The 19,044-nt window shown below is 32.7% G+C and overlaps 1 pseudogene; it reads right to left on the minus strand.

Moving 5' to 3' along the window:
- Positions 1–883: 883 nt before the first annotated feature.
- Positions 884–17,397, minus strand: LOC138396831 (NKG2-D type II integral membrane protein-like; annotated as a pseudogene).
- Between the last annotated feature and the right edge of the window lie 1,647 nt (positions 17,398–19,044).

Below are 19,044 nucleotides of genomic sequence, written 5' to 3' on the forward strand. Positions count from 1 at the left end.
AAGAACCCACAGGCAAAACTTTAGATTATAAAAAAATCTAATAATGATGTATGATACTTTGCTAATTAGAGTCTGTGAAAAACTACAAAGGAAGTTCTCATGTAAATGCTCATTTCAAGTTTCTCTTCCCTACAAAACACCTAAAAGGGCTGCAAGTGCTGCTGTGACTTTTGTTACTTTGAAAGATATTTCACAAGTCATAGATATTTCAATTGAAAATGAATGAGATGAATATTAAATTTAAATATTGCATAATGAGAACCTCCCCGTATCAAGTTTGGATCATTAAAGGAAAAAAAAAAAAAACTGAACCAAATTGCATGTTATACTAGAGATTACGTGGAAAACAATACATAGATACAGAGAAAAGCATGTAGATTTGTCAGGATAGAAATTATATTTTTAGCTTTACCAGTTAAATTACAATTAATAATCCTTAGTGGTATCCTATCTCAGAACCCACTGTAGAGTGTTTACATTTTGTTTAGTACAGCATAACATAGTATAATATAGTCTGGTTTGGTATGATAATAAGTTATGTAATTTGGAAGTCATTAGCTTGTGGGTACTAAAGAAATTGCCTTACTCTAAACTTCCAAATTTGGCTCTTGTCAGTATGTATCTGATGACTCAGAACCGTGCTATTGACTTCATTCTCCTTTAGCCTCTCCCACTTATTTTTCTTATGAATTAAATCATTGTCCCATCACAGCTCACTTTCCCTCTCCTCATTGTCTGTGTTCTCCCAGGCAGCCTCTTCATTCATCAGTGAGGATAAATCACAAACTTTCCCCTCTGTCAGAGTCGCCCGTGCTCCCCTTCGCCCGGGCTGTTCAGTCTCCGCCTCTCCCTTCAGATCATTGTCCTCCGCTCTGCCTCCCGCTCATTGCCCCAGGAACACCTCGATCTCTGTCTCAACTTTTAAGGTATTTTTCACTTTTATTTGAGAAATGCTAAGAAAAACACAAAATGAAAAAAAAAAAAAAAACTCTAAAAATAGTAGTGTTGGCTGGACAAGCTGAATAATATTTCATTGCAAGTATAGACCATATTTTCTTTATTCATTCTACATCGATTGCTTCCATGTCTTGGCTACTGTGAATTATGCTGCAAAAAACACAGGAGTGCAGTTCCCTGAGATTTGGATTTTAGTTCCTTTAGAGATATACTCAGGAGTGACTTCGTTGTATTATATACTAGTTTTATTTTTAGTTTTTGAAGAATCTCCGTACTGTTTTCTATAATGGCTGCACAAATTTACATTCCCTCCAACAGTGTACAAGAGCTCCTTTTTCTCCACATCCTTGCCAACATTTGTTCTCTTTTGGTTTTGGGTTTTTGTTTTGTTTTGTTTTAAATGATAGACAATGTATAATAACGAATGTGAGATGATATCCCACTGTGGTTTTGATTTTCATTTCCCTGATGATTAGTGATGTTAAGAGCCTTTTTATATATTTATTTACCTTTTCCATGCATTCTCTGGAAAAATTTCTAATCAAGTCATTAGCTCATTTTTGTGTGTGTGTGTGTGTGTTTTTTTTTTTTTTTTATTTCAGCTTATTATGGGGGTACAAAAGTTCAGGTTACATATGTTGCCCATGTACCACCCATTCCCCCGAGTCAGAGCTCCAAGCGTGCCCATTCCCCAGACAGTACGCATCACACTCATCATGTAGGCATACACATTTCCCCTCCCCCCACCCCCCCACCTCACTCTGATATCCAACTGGTATAATTCCCAAATGTGCATTTAGGTGATGATCAGGGAAACCAATTTGCTGGTGAGTACTTGTGATGCTTGTTTTTCCATTCTTGGGATACTTCACTTAATAGAATGGGTTCCAACTCTCTCCAGGAGAACCAAAGAGACGTCATATCACCGTTATTTCTTATAGCTGAGTAATACTCCATGGTATACATATACCACAATTTACTAATCCATTCATGAATTGATGGGCATTTGGGTTGTTTCCACATCTTTGCAATTGTGAATTGTGATGCTATAAACATTCGGGTACAGGTGTCTTTGTCATAGAATGACTTTTGTTCCTTTGGGTAGATGCCCAATATGGAATTGCTGGATCGAATGGTAGGTTTACTTGAATCTGTTTAAGGTATCTCCATAATGCTTTCCACAGGGGTTGCACTAGTTTGCAGTCCCACCAGCAGCGTATGAGTGTTCCTGTCTCTCTGCGTCCATGCCAACATGTGTTGTTTTGGGACTTTTTGATAAAGGCCATTCTCACTGGAGTTCATTAGCTCATTTTTAAATTGGGTTATCAGTGTTTTTGTTTTTGATCTGTGTTACTTATATTAATATATTTTGGATAGTAATCCTTTATCAAATATATGATTTACAAATATTTCTCCTATTCTGTAGGTTTCCTTTTCACTTTATTGATTGTTTCCTTTGCTGTGCAGAAGATTTTAATTTCACATAATTTCACTGTGTATTTTTGCTGTTGTTGTCTGGGCTTTAGTGTCACATGCAAAAAATTGCCAAGATCAATGTCCAGAGATTTTTTCACTATGTTTTCTTCTTGGAGTCTTAGGGGTTCAGGTCTTACATTTAAGAATTTTATCCATTTTGAGATCATTTTTCTGTATAGAGTCAGATAAGTATCCAATTTTATTCTTTTGCATGTGGATATCCTGTTTCCCCATCACTATTTATTATACAGGCTTTACTTTTTTCCCCATTGTGTATTTTGGCACTCTTATTGAAGATCAGTTGAACATATATGTGTGGGTTTTTTCTGTGCTCTCTATTCTAGTCCACTGGTCTATATGTCTGTTTTTAATCCACTATCAAACAGTTGTGATTATTCTAACTTTGCAAAATATTTTGGAATCAGGAATTGTGATGCCTCCAGCTTTGTAACTCTTGCTCAACATGGCTTTGGCTCTTTGGTGTCTTTTGTGGTTCCATGTGAATTTTAGAAATGTATTTTCTATTTCTGTAAAAATGGCATTGGCATTTTAAGGGAGATTGAATTGAACTTGTAGAACCAACTGAGCTTTCTTAGTTCTTTTTTTCCCTGTTGCTTTTCTATTCTCTATTTCATTTATTTCTGCATTAATCTTTATTATTTCTTTCCTTCACCTACCTTTATGCTTAATTTGTTCTGCTTTTTCTAGTACCTTGAAGTATAATGTTAACTTGTTTATGTGAAGTCTTTTTTCTTTTTTAATATTGGCATGTAGAGCTACACAATTCCCTCTTAGTACTGATCTGTCTGTATCCCATAAGTTTTGACATATCATGCTTTATCTATCTTGAGATATTTTCTGATTTTCATTTTGATTTTCTCTTTGACCCAATGTTTATTCAAAAGTATGCTGTTTAATTTCCATGTATTTGTGAACGTTTCCATTTTCCTTCTACTATTGAATTCTAGTTTCATTCCATTGTGGTATTGAAATGATTTCAATCCTCTTAAATTTATTAAGACTTTTTTGTGACCTAGCATATAATCTGTCTTGGAGAATGTGTCATGTACACTTGAGAAGCGTGTGTTCTCTGCTACTTTTGGGAGGATGTTCAGTATGTGTCTGTTAGGGCCATTTGGTCTGTAGTGTTAAGTCTACTGTTTCCTTATTGATTTCCTGTCTAATTTATCTGTCTTTTATTGAAAGGGGGTCTTATAGTTTCCTTCTATTATTGTGATGCTATCTATTTCTTCCTTCATATCTGTCAATATTTGCTTTATATATTTGTGTTCTAATAGTAGGTAATATTAATATATTTATAATTGATATAGCTTCCTGTTGAATTGGCCATTTTATTACTATGTAATGGTTACCATTGGCATGGGATCATTAACTCTAAAGTGCCTCTCTTGTATGCATCATATAGTTGAATCTTGTTTGTTTTATTTTATCCATTCATTCACCCAATGTGTTTTGATAAGTGAGTTTAATCCCTTTAAATTTAAAGTAACTCTTGATAGAAAAGGACTTACTATTGCCAATCTGTTAATTATTGGTTGTTGTTGTTTTTTTTAATCTTTTGTATTTATTTGTTCCTTTCTTCCTGTCTTGCTGTCTTCCTTTGTGATTTGGTAATTTTTTTTTTTTTTTGTAATTATATACTGTGATTCTTTCTCCTTATCCTTTTTGCATGTATTTACTATAGATTTTTTTTTTTTGTTATCATGAGGCTTGCATAAAACTACTTATTGTAATAACAGTACATTTTACCTGATAATAACTCAAAATCAATCACATACAAATCTCTACATTTTAGTCCGCTCTCTCACTTTATGGCATTGATTTCAGAATTCAGTTTATTTTATATTTGTATCCAATAACCAATTTTTGACATTATAGTTATTCGTAATACTTTTGTCTTTCATCTTTAATACTTGTGCTAAAAGTGATTTACATGCAACCTTTACAGTATCACATTATTGTGTATTTGTCTACATATTTACCTTCGATGGTGAGATTTATTGTTTCATATGCATTCATGTTGCTTTTTATCATACTTTTAATTCAACTTGAACTTCCTTTAGCACTTCTTCTGGCTAGGTCTAATGGTAACAAACTTCCTTAGTTATTGTATAACTAGGAAAGTTTTTATCTGGCCTTCATTTTTTTTTCTGGAGTAAAATATTTTAATCATATTACCATATCAAATTTTACAAATAATCCCAGCTTTGCTATTTGTATGAATATATTTGCATATCCTTCTTTTTTAATTTTTTTAAATTTCAGAATATTAAGGGGTACAAATGTTTTTGATACATGGTTTGAGTCAGGGCTGTAAAGGTTCCCATCACTCAAATAGTGGTCATTGTGTATGTTAGGTGGGTTTTTGCTCCTCCCCTCCTTCCTACTCCCTCTGCTTGATTATTTAAGATTTTTACTACTCTCTGCACTTGAGTGCCCATCAGTGAGTTCCAATGTGTTAGAAAGTACATGTGGTGCTTGTTTTTCCATTCTTGAGTTACTTTTGAAAGATTCCAGGAGACTCCTGGAAGTGATAAATAAGTTCAGAAAAGTCTCAGGATATAAAATCAATGTACACAAATCGGTAGCATTTCTATGTATACCAATTACAGTTAGGCTGAGAGTTGAATCAAAGACTTAATACCATTCACAATAGTCATAAATAAAATGAAATACCTACGAATATACTTTAACCAAGAAGGTGAAGGATCTCGACAAGAACTATGAAACACTGAGAAAAGTAATTGCAGATGACACAAACAAATGGGGAAACATATCCTGCTCATGGGTCGGTAGAATCAATATTGTTGAAATCTCCATACTGCCCAAAGTGATTTATAGATTCAATGCAACCCCCATCAAAATACCAACAACATATTTCACAGATCTAGAAAAAATAATTCTATGCTTCATTTGGAACCAGATTGCCAAAGCAATCCTAAGCAAAAAGAATAAAGCTGTGGGCAACACATTACCTGACTTCAAACTATATTACAAGGCTATAGTAATCAAAACAGCATGTGGTGGTACAAAACTAGGGACCTAGATCAATGAAACAGAATAGAGAACCCAGATATAAAACCATCTACCTACAGCTAACTGATCTTTGATACAGCAGACAATGATGCACACTAGGGAAATGAAGTCTTATTCAATAAATGGTGCTGGGAAAATTGGATAGCCACATGCAGAAGAATAAAACAGGACCCCTATCTCTCATCATACAAAAAAATTATTCAAGGTGGATAAAAGACTTAAATGTAAGGCATGAAATTATAAAAATTCTAGAAGAAAATGTTGTAAAAACTCTTCTAGATCTCAGTCTAGGCAAAAAGTTTATGACTAAGTCCCCATAGGCAATTACAGCAGCAATAACAACAACAAATGGGACTTGATCAAATTAAAAAGCTTCTGTACAGCTAAGGAAATAATCAACAGAGCAAATAGACAAACTACAGAATGGAAGAAAATATTGGCAATCTACACATCTGACCTTAATTTTAAAGGACAGTTTTTCCAGGAATGATATTTTTGGTTGGCTGAATTTTTTGTTTGTTTGTTTGTTTGTAAATGATCAATATGCAAAAGGAAAATTAGAAGCTATTTTTAACTGAATGCAAATGAAGACAGTATTTTTATATATGTGGGTATTGCCAAATCATCTCATTTATTAGTAGCACAAAAACTTTTATTAGAAAAGAAGAAAAGTTTCAAATTTGTATCTCAGCTTTCACTGTAAGAGACTAGAAAAAAGAAAACTTAACCCAGAGTAAGAAAATAGTAAATCATAAGGTTCAAAGCAGATCAGTAAAATAGAGACATTTTAAATGAATGTAAAATAAGCACAACTAATTATATTCAACATTATTCATCATTAGGGAGATGAGAGTTTATACCATAATGATATACCAATACATAATTATTAGTGTGTCTAAAATTTAAGAGGCTAATCAAAACAAGTGTTGACCAGGATGTGGGGTATCTGCCCACTCAGTTTTTCTTTTATATACTGCTGGAGGTAATGTAAAATTTGTAAAATTTCACAACCACTTTAGATAACAGTTTGATACTTCTAAAAAAGTTAAATGTATACATATCATATGATTCAGCCATTCTGCTTCTAGATATTAGTGTAAGAGAAAGGAACGTGTTTGTTCATATGAAGACTTGTACACAAGTGTTCACAGCAAACAGCTTTATTATTTATTGAGTTTTATCATCTCACACTTTTCTACAAGCAGCTTTATTTGTAACAATCAACAACTTGGAACTACCTAAATGTACATCAACAAATGAAAGGAGAAATAATCTGTGCTACATCCACAATCATGTACCTCTCAGAAATAAAAATAATCTAACTCTTTATTAATTCAGTGAGATTGCTGAATCTCAAAATAATTTTGCTGAGCAAAAAAACAAACATAAAAATAATACATACCTTGAGACTCCATTTATATTAAATTCCATGAATTGCAAATTTATCTAAATTGACAGAAAATGGACTAGCTTCCTGGGAACCAAAAAGAGTTATGGAGGGAGAGGCACAGAGGAGGGATCACAAAAGTTCAGGCAGAAAGTTTTCCACACAATTAACATATCAGTTATTTTAATGTTATTAGTGGTTTCATGAGTGCATATATTTGTCAAAATTTATAAGATGTTATACTTTATATATGTACAGTTTATTGTGTGTAAGTTATATCTCAACAAATCTAGTAAGAAATTAAAAAAAGAATACATGTGATACTTATCCTCTCTGCTTCAGTCGCCTTATTCGTAGAATGGACATAGTATTAGATCCACCTTCCACAGTACTTATCATATAGTTTACAACTTGTGTTACTCATTATTATTTGTCCTGGCTGCCCTGCAACCAATACCATGTTCTCCTAAATTTAGGGCCTAAGCACTTTTTGCTAAATTTTATAGAATGTGGGAGGGAATGTCCTGGGATGGTGTGAAATGAGTGATCAGAGTAATCATATAGGTAGCTGAGGAAAAAATACAAAACTAGAGACCCATTGGGCCACAGACTTACTGGTTAGATGAGGGAATGATGCCATCTTCCCACTGCCAGAATCCATTTGTTGAAATTAGTACTAGTCCCATCCAATGATATGACTTCACCAATTTAAGGAAATCATGTTTGAAATCAAAAGCACACTACAAATGAAACTATTGCTCATGATTTTAGTGAATTACAAGGCCACAACCATTTAGTCATTTTTTTCCCTTACTTGAAAATAAATGGATTCTCTCCCCTAACTAGCATTTTATTCCCACCTAAGCAACACATACACAATATCTGCAATTTCTGTGCTTATTTATTTTTAATGAGGAAAAATTTGGGGTGGGTATTGGACTAAGTCTTAGTACCTGTCTTATGTTAAAGATTCATACTCCAGTGAGTTGTCTCATATGTTAGATTTAAATATAGAATATAGAATTAAAACAAATACTCTACCTGGTCCACTCTGTTGTATATCTTCAGGAGACTGGAATTTTGACACATATAAGAAGTCTGACTCTCATACCAATTTTTTTCTCATCAAAAAATTGATAGCAGTTATTCCTATTACATATCTAGTTTTTAGGACATGGGCCACAGAAACTTTCTGAAAAGGGAGAATATATTATTAATTTGTTATGTCTAAATATTACAGCAGATTTTGTCTAAGCAAATTATTAATAAATGCCTTTTTCATTCCAATTCTAAAATTTCAGATCGTTAAGCCATATGGTCATACTAGAAAACATATTTTTACACATTCATAGACAAAGTAATGCCAAACCTAAATATCTTTTACTTTTTACAATTACTCCTTCATTGTTACAAGAAATACAAAATCTACAGTGAATTATGGGCTAGAATTAATAATTCTTTTGTACTTTTTTTTAACACCATTGGATAGTTACCTAAATCTTAGTGTGTATGTGTATATATACATGATTTGTACTTTAAAATGCTAAAAAATATTCACTTATGTTTCAAGGATATTGGAACTCCTTGGTTGAATAATGCTATTAAAATAATCACATGTATTAAAAAGATTTGTGTTGATAGGAACTTATAATCTAAGGAAATATTGTTTAGAAATTTCTAGACTAGCAGCAAAAATATAAGGACACATTCAATATTACTATTAATAGTTTATATTTCTGTGTGTCTGAATACTAATGAAAGTAATACATTGCAACTGTTATATCAACAATGTCGCAATTTATTTTTGCTATAACTCACAATTTATGAATATGGCACTCCATATTGTTACCATAATAATGAAATGGATTCCCATAACTATAGCAATGGAACATCAGAGAAAACATGGAGATGCTGTCAAAGAAAAAAAGAGAAAGGGGAATATCAAAAAAAGAATCTTAAAGGATTTAAGTATCTTTGTATTTAATATAAACGTTAGAGTATTTTTTTAATGAGGGAATTAAATTGTTTTTCCTGGAACAGATGACATAAGTACTTTGTAAATAATTAAAGAATAAAAATGTAATATTTCTTCCTAGTCTTCTCTACAATTTTATCAATTACCCCTAGAATAAATTGTGCTTATAATTTGTTATTTTCAATGCAGATACCATAATAAAGGTAGGCAGAGAAAAAAGAGAGCATCTTCAATATGGTTAACTAGAGGTGCCCAGTGCTCACCTCTATAAAGAAGGACCAAAACAATGAATATATAACTACATATATATTTGTATTAGAGTATCTAAGGGAGAATACTGGAATTCAGCCATAATATGACAAAGACTTTCTGAGATACAGAAACTCAGGGTGGCAGTATACAAAGGGAAGTGAAGCAGCTGGCATGGATCAGCTTGGAGCCAAGAGAGACCACACATTGTGGGAAAATAGTAAGCAGAGGATTCCTTGCAACTCTCATCCCTATTATAAACGCCTGCAATCCTTGCTACAGGAGAACCCCACAGCCCTGAGTCCAGTAGAGGGAGATTCCAAGAGTGTATGCAACTGCATTATTCTAGAGGGAAAATTTTTACACTTTGTTTGCAACCTTCCCAGAGACCCAGGCTGTGACAGCACTGTACCACTTTGAGACTGTAGGCACCACCAAAGTGCAATTTTCCCTAGGGCCCAATACCTCCTACATCTTCACATCCCTGAGGCCCAATAACTCTTGCATCTTCACATCCTTGTGGCCCAGGTGTCACCTCTTCATGTCCACCACAAGGTCTGCAACATAGTGACATAGTGGAACCCAATGATATAGCCATGACCCTGGTAACAAGTCCCCTCAGAGCCCTAAACTCAGGGAACAGGTGGTCCGATACAGCAGTGGACTGCCCCCAAAATAGAGGGCCCATCCATGTGCTCCTCAGAGCCTGAAAGCAGCCTGCTAGGGCTCCACTACCACCACCACCAGCAACACCACTTTGTCCAGCAGCAGGCCAGGAGAAAATGGAATAATGTATTCAAAGTGTTGAAAGAACTTCTGTCAACCAAGAATACTATACTAGCAAAGATATACTTTAGGAGTGAAGTAAAAATAAATTCTTTCCCAGATAAGAAAAAATTGAGAAAATTTATCTTCATTAGATTGGCCTTACAAGAAATGCTTAAAGGACTCCTATATCTGGAAGCAAAAGACCAACATTTATCATCATGAAAAGACACAAAATTATAAATCTCACTGGCAGAGCAGATACACAAATGAGAAATATTAATAGATACTAATCAAACATTATCCCTACAGAAAACATTCAAATCATAAAGATAAAAAACAAGAGAGGAGAAAGGAATAAAGGAAAAAAATATATAAACAACCAGTAAACAATTAAGAAAATGACAGGAAAGCAAGATGACCAAATGGACCTCTCAACAATTTTCCTCTCACAGAAACATCACATTGAATAACTATCTATGCAAGAAAGCACATTCAAAAGAGCTAAAGAACTTAGATGAGCTCTCACAGTACCTGGGTTTAGCATAGTTACAAGAAAAAACACATTAAATAGGTTAGAAAGGAAACTCACTTTTCCTAACCCACTCCTGCCTCTATTTCAGGAAATTCAGTGCATGGAGAAAACGTGCTTGCTGAGGGAAGGAAATAAAAGTTAATGTTGAACTGTGCATAGTAACTTAGTGCTGTTCTTGCCACATTAGAGCATAGCGCAAGACAGAGTTCCTGTGGACCTTGGTTCTAGACCTGTGCCCATGGAGGGAATATTTAGACCAACCCTGGTCCAGAGAGGAATCCACTGCCCAGTCAAAGCCACCTGAGTCCTAGTCCACTTCACCACTGGCTGACCAAAATTGCCTAAGACCCCAAAATTTCAGTAGCTGCAAGCCGTAACAACCATGGTCTGTGGGCAAGTCCCATTATGGTGGTGTTCTGGGAGGCTGTGGGCTGTCCTAAACCTACAGAAAGATATGAACAGCCAAATACAGTAAAGTTAAAGATTGCCAAGCAGATTCAACCCAAATAAGTCTACCCCAAATCATATAATATTCAAATTATCAAATGTCAAGGACAAAGAGAGGATTCTAAAAGAAGCAAGAGAAAAGAAGTAAATACCATATAATGGAATTTGATAACATCTGTTAGCAGATATCTTAGCAGAAACCTTACAGGCTGAGAGGGAGTGGGATGACACACTCAGAGTGATGAAGGAAAAACAAATAAGCAAATTGCCAACTATGATATTATACCCAGCAAAACTATCCTTCAACATGATGGAAAGAAAAAGACTTTCCCAGATAAAAGCTGAGAGAATTCATCACCAAAAGATCTGTCTTACAAGATATCCTAAAGGCAATTCTTCAATTAGAAAGACAAGGGCACTGACATGCAATAAGAAAACATTTGAAGGTATAAAGCCCGCTAGTAAAAGTAAGTACACAGACAAATTCACAACATTCTAATACTGTAATTGTGGTGTGGTAAACCACTCATATCTTTAGAATGAAGACTAAAAAACAAATCTATCAAAATGATAATAACTGCACAATTTTTTAAGAGAAAAGCTATATAAAAAAATGTAAACCCAGACAACAAAAAGTCATAATGTGGGGGGAGATGGAGTTAAAGTATAGAATTTTCAGTTTTTTCTTTGTTTGTTTCTTTTCTTTGTGATCAAAGTTAAATTACAATCAGTTTAAAATGCTTGTTATAGCTATAAGATGTTTTTGTAAGCCTTAGGGTAACCACAAAACAAAAACCTATAATAGATACAGAAAAAGTAAGAACAAAAGAATTAAAATTTATTATTAGAGAAAATAGCTTAATCACAAAGGAAGACAATAAGACAGGAAAAAAAGGAAGAGAGTTGTTCCTTTAGAAAACAAATAACAAAATAACAATATTAAGTCCTTACCTATCAATAAAAACATTGAATGCAAATTGACTAAATTATCCAATTAAAAGACATAGAGTGACTGAATGAATAAAAAAAAGAAGACCAAACTATATGCTGCTGACAAGAAACTCACTTCACCTCTAAAAACACATGGAGACTGAGAGTGAAGGGATGGAAAAGATAGTCCATGAAAATGGAGACCAAAAAGAGCAGGAGTAACTATATTTATATCAGATAAAATAGGCTTTAAGTAAAAAACTATAAAAAGAGACAAAGAAGATTATTATATAATGATAAGAGGTCACTTCAGCAATAGGATACAATAATTGTATATTTACCAAATAGCAGAGTACCCAAATATATTAAGCAATTATTAATAGATCTCAAGGGAGAGATAGATTGTAATACAAAGGACTAGGGGACATCAACACCTCACTTTCAGCAATGAACAGATCATCTAGGCAGAAAATCAACAAGGAAACATAGGAGTTAGACTACATTTTGGACAAATAAACCTAACTGACATGTACAAAACATTTCATCCAGCTGCTGCAGATCACACATTCTCCTCATCAGCATATGGAACATTCTCTAGGATAGACCATACATTTGACAAGTCTTAATAATGTCAAAAAATTATTATATCAAGTATCTTTTCTGACTAGAAATCAATAACAAGAGGAAATTTGAAAACTGTGAATACATGGAAATCAAACAACATGTCCTGAACAATGGTTCAATGAAAAAAATTAAGAAAGAATAAAAAAAATTTCTTGGAACAAATGAAAATAGAAACACAGCATACCAAACCCTGGGAGATACAGAATAGTATTCAGAGGAATGTTTGTAGCAATAAATGCCTACATCAAAGAAAAAAATATAAAGATTAAACAATTGAATGATGCACTCAAGAAACTAGAAAAACGTGAAAAACCAAAGCCAAAATTACTAGAAAAAAATAATAAAGATAAGAGCAGAAATAAAATTGAAACAAGAAAATCAATGAAAAGTTGTTTTAAAAATAAAACAAAATTGTGAAGCCTTTAGCTAGACTAAATAATAGTAAAACAGCAGACACAGATAGAGCTGAAAAAGAGAAAAAAAACATATATCACAAAAACAAAGAGGATCATTAGAGACTATTGTGAACAAATATATCCAACAAATAGGAAAACCTAGAAAAAGGAGATAAATTCCTGGACACATACAACCAACCAAGATTGAACCATGAAGAAATAGAAAATCTGAACAGATATAACAAACAACAAGATTGAAGAAGTAATAACAAGACTATTATTAAAGAAAATCCCAGAAACTGATGGATTCACTGCTGAATTTTAATAAACATTTTAAAAAGAACTAATACTAGTTCTATTCAAACTATACAAAAAATTAAAATGGAGGGAATAGTTGCCCACTCATTCTATGAGGAGAGCATTACCCTAATACCAAAACCAGACAGGGAAGCAAAAGACAAGGAAACTACAGGCTAATATCCCTGATGACGTAAACACAAAATTCTTCAACAAAATACTAGCAAAATAAATCCAACAACACATAAGAACACAATACATCGTAATTAAATGAGATTTATACCAAGCGTGAGAGGATAGTTCAACATATGCAAACTGATAATTGTGATATATCACATCAACAGAATCAACAATAGAGACCATATGAACTTCTTGATAAACATAGGTAAAATATTTGATAAATTAAACATACTGTTATAATAAAAACCCAACAAATTAGGTAAAGAAAAAAAGATACCTAAACACAACAAAGGCCACATATGACTAATCCACAGCTAGGATTATACTGAGTAGGGAAAAGCTGAAAGCTTTTCCTCTAAGAACTGGAATAACACAAGGATGACCATTTTTACCACTCTTATTCAACATAATACTGGAAGTCCTAGCCAGAGGAATCAGCCAAGAGAAAGAAAGAAAGTGCATCCAATTGGAAAAGAAGAAGTCAAATTGTTCCTTTTTGCTGATGACATGGTCTTATACCTAAAAAAACCTAAAGACACCACCAAAAAACTCTTAGGACTGATAAATAAATTCAGTAAAGTTGCAGGATACAAAATCAACATACAAAATCACAATTTCTATACGCCTATAAACTAGCTGAAAAAGAAATCAAGAAAACAATTTAATACCTACAAAAAAATAAAACACCCAAAATAAAGTTAACCACAGAAGTTAAAGATCTCTACAATGAAAACTATAAAACATTGATGAATGAAATTAAAGAGGACACAAAAAATGGAAAGACATCTCATGTTCATGGATTAGAAGAATTAATTGTTAAAATAACCAGAATATCAAATCAATGTAAAGATTCAATGCAATCCCTATCAAAGTTCTAATAACATTCTTCACAAAAATAGAAAAAACAATCCTCAAATTTGTATGGAACCACAAAAGACCCAAGATAGCTAAAGCAATTCTGAGGAAAAATAAAACTGGCAGCATCACATTTCCTGACTTCAATACATACTACAAGACTATAGTAACCAAAATAGCATGGTACTGGCATAAAAAAAAAAAAAAAAAAAAAATCAATGGAACAGAATAGAAAACCCAGAAATAAATCCATGTATTTACAGTGAACTGATTTTCAACAAAGGCACCGAGAATGTACATTGGGGAAAGGACAGCCTCTTCAATAAATGGTTCTGGGAAACCCAGATAAATATATGCAGAAGAATGAATCTAGACCCCTATCTCACACCATATACAAAAGTCAACTCAAAATGAATTAAATACTTAAATGTAGGACCTGAAACTATAAAACTGCTCGAAGAAATCATAGGGGAAATGCTGCAAGACATATGTTTAGATAAAGATTTTATGGATAAGACTGTAAAAGCACAGGCAAAAAAAGCAAGAATAGGCAAATGGGGCTTTACCAAACTAAAAAGCATCTGCATTGAAAATGAAACAATTGACAGAACGGAGGAATAGCCTGTAGAATGGGAGAAACTATTCACATGACAAGGGACTAATATCCAGAATATGCAAGGAACTCAAACAACTCAACAGTAAAAAAAATAAAAATAAAAATAAAAATAAAAATAAAAAAATAAATAAATCTGATTAAAAGTGGACAAAGGTTCTGAATAAATATTTCTGAAAAGAAGACATACAATTGGCAAACAAGTACATGAAAAAGTGCTCAACATCTCTAATCATCTGGAAAATTCAAATCAAAACCACAATTAGATATTGTTTCTCCCCAGTTAGAATGGCTATTATCCAAAAGACAAAAATAAAATAAAATAGCATGCTACTGAGGACAAAGGTAAAGGAGAATATTTGGACATTGTTGAAGGGAATGTAAATTAGGACAATAACTATGGAAAACAAGATGGAGGTTTCTCAATAAACTAAATAAAGAACTACCATGGTATCCAGCAATCCCACTACTGGATATTTGCACGAAGGAAAGGAAATCAGTATATTGAAGAGATAGACATCTGCAACCCATGTTTACTGTGGCACTATTCACAATAACCAAGATATGAAATCAACCTAAGTGTCCCTCAACAGATGAATAGATAAAGAAAATGTGGTACATGTATACATAATGGAATACTATCGAGCCATAAATAATAATGAAATCCTATTATTCTCACAAACACGGATGAGTTGTAGGACATCATGTTAAGTGAAATAAATCAGGCAGAGAAAGATAAATACCTCATGTTCTCACTCATATGTGGGAACTAAAATAATTTAGCTCATAGAAGTAGAGAGTAGATTTGTGGTTATTAAAGACTGGGAAATGGAAGACAGGGGAAGTTATGTAGAGGTTGGCTTATGGGTATAAAACTACAGCTAGAGAGGAGGAATCATTTCCAGTGTTCTATAGTACTGTAGGGAGACTGTAGTTAATGATAATTTATTGTATATCTTCAAATACCTAGAAGAGAAGGTTTTGAATGTTCCCAACACAAAGAAATGGTAAATGTTTGAGGTGATCACTCTGATTTGATCATTACACACTGTATACTTGTATGGAAATATGACTCAGTATCCCATAAATATTGAATATGTACAGATATTACATGTCAATGGAAAATAAATAAAGACAGTTCCATTCAACCTTGTTTTTAAAACACATATTTAAGAAGCTATACAAAATATTCTGTTCATTATTTTTTCACTAAGGCATTATTCAGATGTTTTTTCCATGTCATGACTTACAATGACACCAAATTTTTATAAAGAGCTGCATTGTATTTCATTGACATCTGAATGGAATCTAATTATTGACAGACTTTCCAGTTGTTTCAAATGGACATTTAAACTGTTTCTTAGTTTTTGCTATTAGAAATAATGCTGCATTTCATATACCCTGTGCATATTTTTCAATCCTTCTCTGGGAGAAATTCCCACAACAGTAATTGCTGAGTTAAGGGCATGTGCGTTTCAAATTTTTGAAATGTTTGAAAAGTTCTGTCCAAAGAGGAATTATTGCATAGGGCACATTTGCATTCCAATAACTCTTGTGAAGTGATGCTATTTGTTAATAATTTATTTCTTAGTTTTTAATTAGAATTAATAGGTGAGGGTAGTATGTTGTTTTCTTTTTTGTATAAGATATCTCAAGTTCTCTTATAAATAATATTCCGGCTTAAAAAAAAAGACATTGGAGACCATATCTTCTTCACTACACTCAGAAACATTTCTGTAAATAGTAATCAAATCATAATTTCTATATTGTCAAAGGAATTAACTCTGGAGTAATTTAAAAAAATCTTTTCTCTCCTGTTTTTCACTTCTTAGTTTTCCTCAAAGCCAGTTTCTCACTGATGCCTTAGAACCTCCTGTCTTAATTGTCAATATCATGATAAATAATCTTATCATTTTTAAGGCATGAAAAAATCTTAATCTCAATAGTTTTTAGTACCATAATTTTGTTGTGTATTGCAATATTATATTGGAGTTAATGTCATTTCTGCTTTGCTTGTGAAGGTAAAATTCACTAAGGTAAATACGGGATGTTTTATATCTTTATTTGGCAGAAAAAGAATACCATGGAGTACTACTCAGCCACAAAAAAAACAATAGTGATCTGACACCTCTTGTATTATCCTGGATAGAGCTGGAGCCCATTTTACTAAGTAAAGTATCACAAGAATGGAAAAATAAGCACCACATGTACTATCAAACTGGTATTAACTGATCAACACTTATGTGCACATATAGTAATAACATTCATCGGGTGATGGGAAGGTGGGAGCAGGGAGGAGGGGATGGGTATATTCACACCCCATGGGTATATTCACACCCAATAGGTGCAGTGAGCACTGTCTGGGGGATGGACACACTTGTAGCTCTGATTTGGGCAGGGCAAAGGTAATACATGTAACCTAAACATTTGTACCCCTGTAATATTCTGAAATAAAACAAAAGAAAAAGAATGATTGTCACAGATTTAATCACATAGTTTCCAAGATTCACTTCAGTATACTGAGGGGACAAAAGGAATATAGAACTTACAGTTTTCTCTACATTTGCTTGTGATTAGTATAAATCTTCACTTTTGCCATAATGTAGAAGTATCATTCTTTGCCAATTCCAAGTTATAATTATGGAATTCATTCATCTCTGGAGAAAAACAATTCAGGCTGATATGAGTCATGGCCTGTCAGCCATTTGGGGCTAAATTTTTGAAATTCAACTTTCCATTTCCATGAACATACTTCCTGTGAATATCCTTTTAAATGTATAACATGAATTTAATTTTGTTTTATATTACGGCATTTAATAGGATGTTTACTTATATTTTGCTTTATAAATAAAATTATATTTATTCCATGTCAAAGTATTTTTAGCAAAATATTATGTTCTATTAAATGAGTTAATTCATAATGTATAATAAAATCCAGCATTAGAATAAAGACACTTGATGTGGTGAAAAAGACAGAAGTAGGGAGATAGACATTTGTTTAAATCACAGATACACATTTACTAACTTGATCTTCCCACATAATTTAACTTTTGCATACAAGTCTCCAACTTGCAAAAGAAGAAAGAAAGCAAAAGGAAAAGGTATCAACATAACCTGCTATGGATATTTAAAAGGTGAAAAAAGACATAATGAACTTAGTGTCCATAAGACCAATCACATAGTAAACATTCAGTAAAGGTTAGTGTGTCTAATTTTCTTTATAGTGAAGGACATATGTGAGCTAAAATAATAGAATCTAAAGTTTTAGGATAAAGATAAATTAGAGATCTTGCCTCTCAACAAAACAAGAATCATTTTGCTGTCTTCTAGAAATATTAATCATTTACTGAATACTTAAAAGCATTTTATAATGTAGATAATACTAATCATACCTAAAAATTAAACATATTTGTGCATATAATATATAATTCAAGTATTAAACAGGTGAAGTTAAGAGTTCATATCATCTTATGAGTGAAGAAATTGAATCTTAGAATGGCCAAAATCATATTGCTTATTTAATATAACGCTACCAACTTTGAGCAATTTATAACACTTTTAGGATAAGGAGCACTTTCAAATACATATCAGTTGACTTGAATAATATATAAATCCACTCAGGTAAATATGGCATGTTATTGATCTCTATTTGATAGAAAAAGAAACTAAAATACACACAAGTTGTGGATTAACTCCATCTCTAAGCTAGAGAGTGGTAAGAGTTTGAGTAAAATTCAATTCTGATTCCAGGTACTAATGCCATTTCAGTATTCTAAGCTGGCTTGCTCAAATTGTGAGTGTCTTTATTAAAAGTAGTTAATGAAATAAAGGGAAAAAAATATTCAAGTTTCTAAAGACTTTGTTTAAATTATAACATGAACATAATATGAAATAAACATAAAGTGAACATAAGATGACTCAGAGTAAATTGCTTTCCTATGCCTTATATGTTTGCATAAACTTCCAGATATCTTAAAATTATACAGAAGGAAAACTACACATTTATGTGGAAAGTACATACCCAAGTTGTGAGAAGCCCTCTGATCATGAATCAAGCCCTTTATATAACTGTGACTACACATCCATCACAGAGATGAATCTAAAGTTTTCAATTCACAAAGGATTCCTCAATGAAATAAAACTAGGCATTTATTTATTTTTCTATTTTCTTTCCTAGTGTGAGATAATATATTTTTAATGGAACAGTGAAATACAGAAAAATTTTCACCAATATAGATCTAAAAAAATAATACTGGAAATGACAAGTCACATAGAGCCAGGTAAAATTAACTTTATATATTT

Source organism: Eulemur rufifrons, chromosome 16, assembly GCF_041146395.1.
Source record: "Eulemur rufifrons isolate Redbay chromosome 16, OSU_ERuf_1, whole genome shotgun sequence".
Classification (NCBI taxonomy): domain Eukaryota; kingdom Metazoa; phylum Chordata; class Mammalia; order Primates; family Lemuridae; genus Eulemur; species Eulemur rufifrons.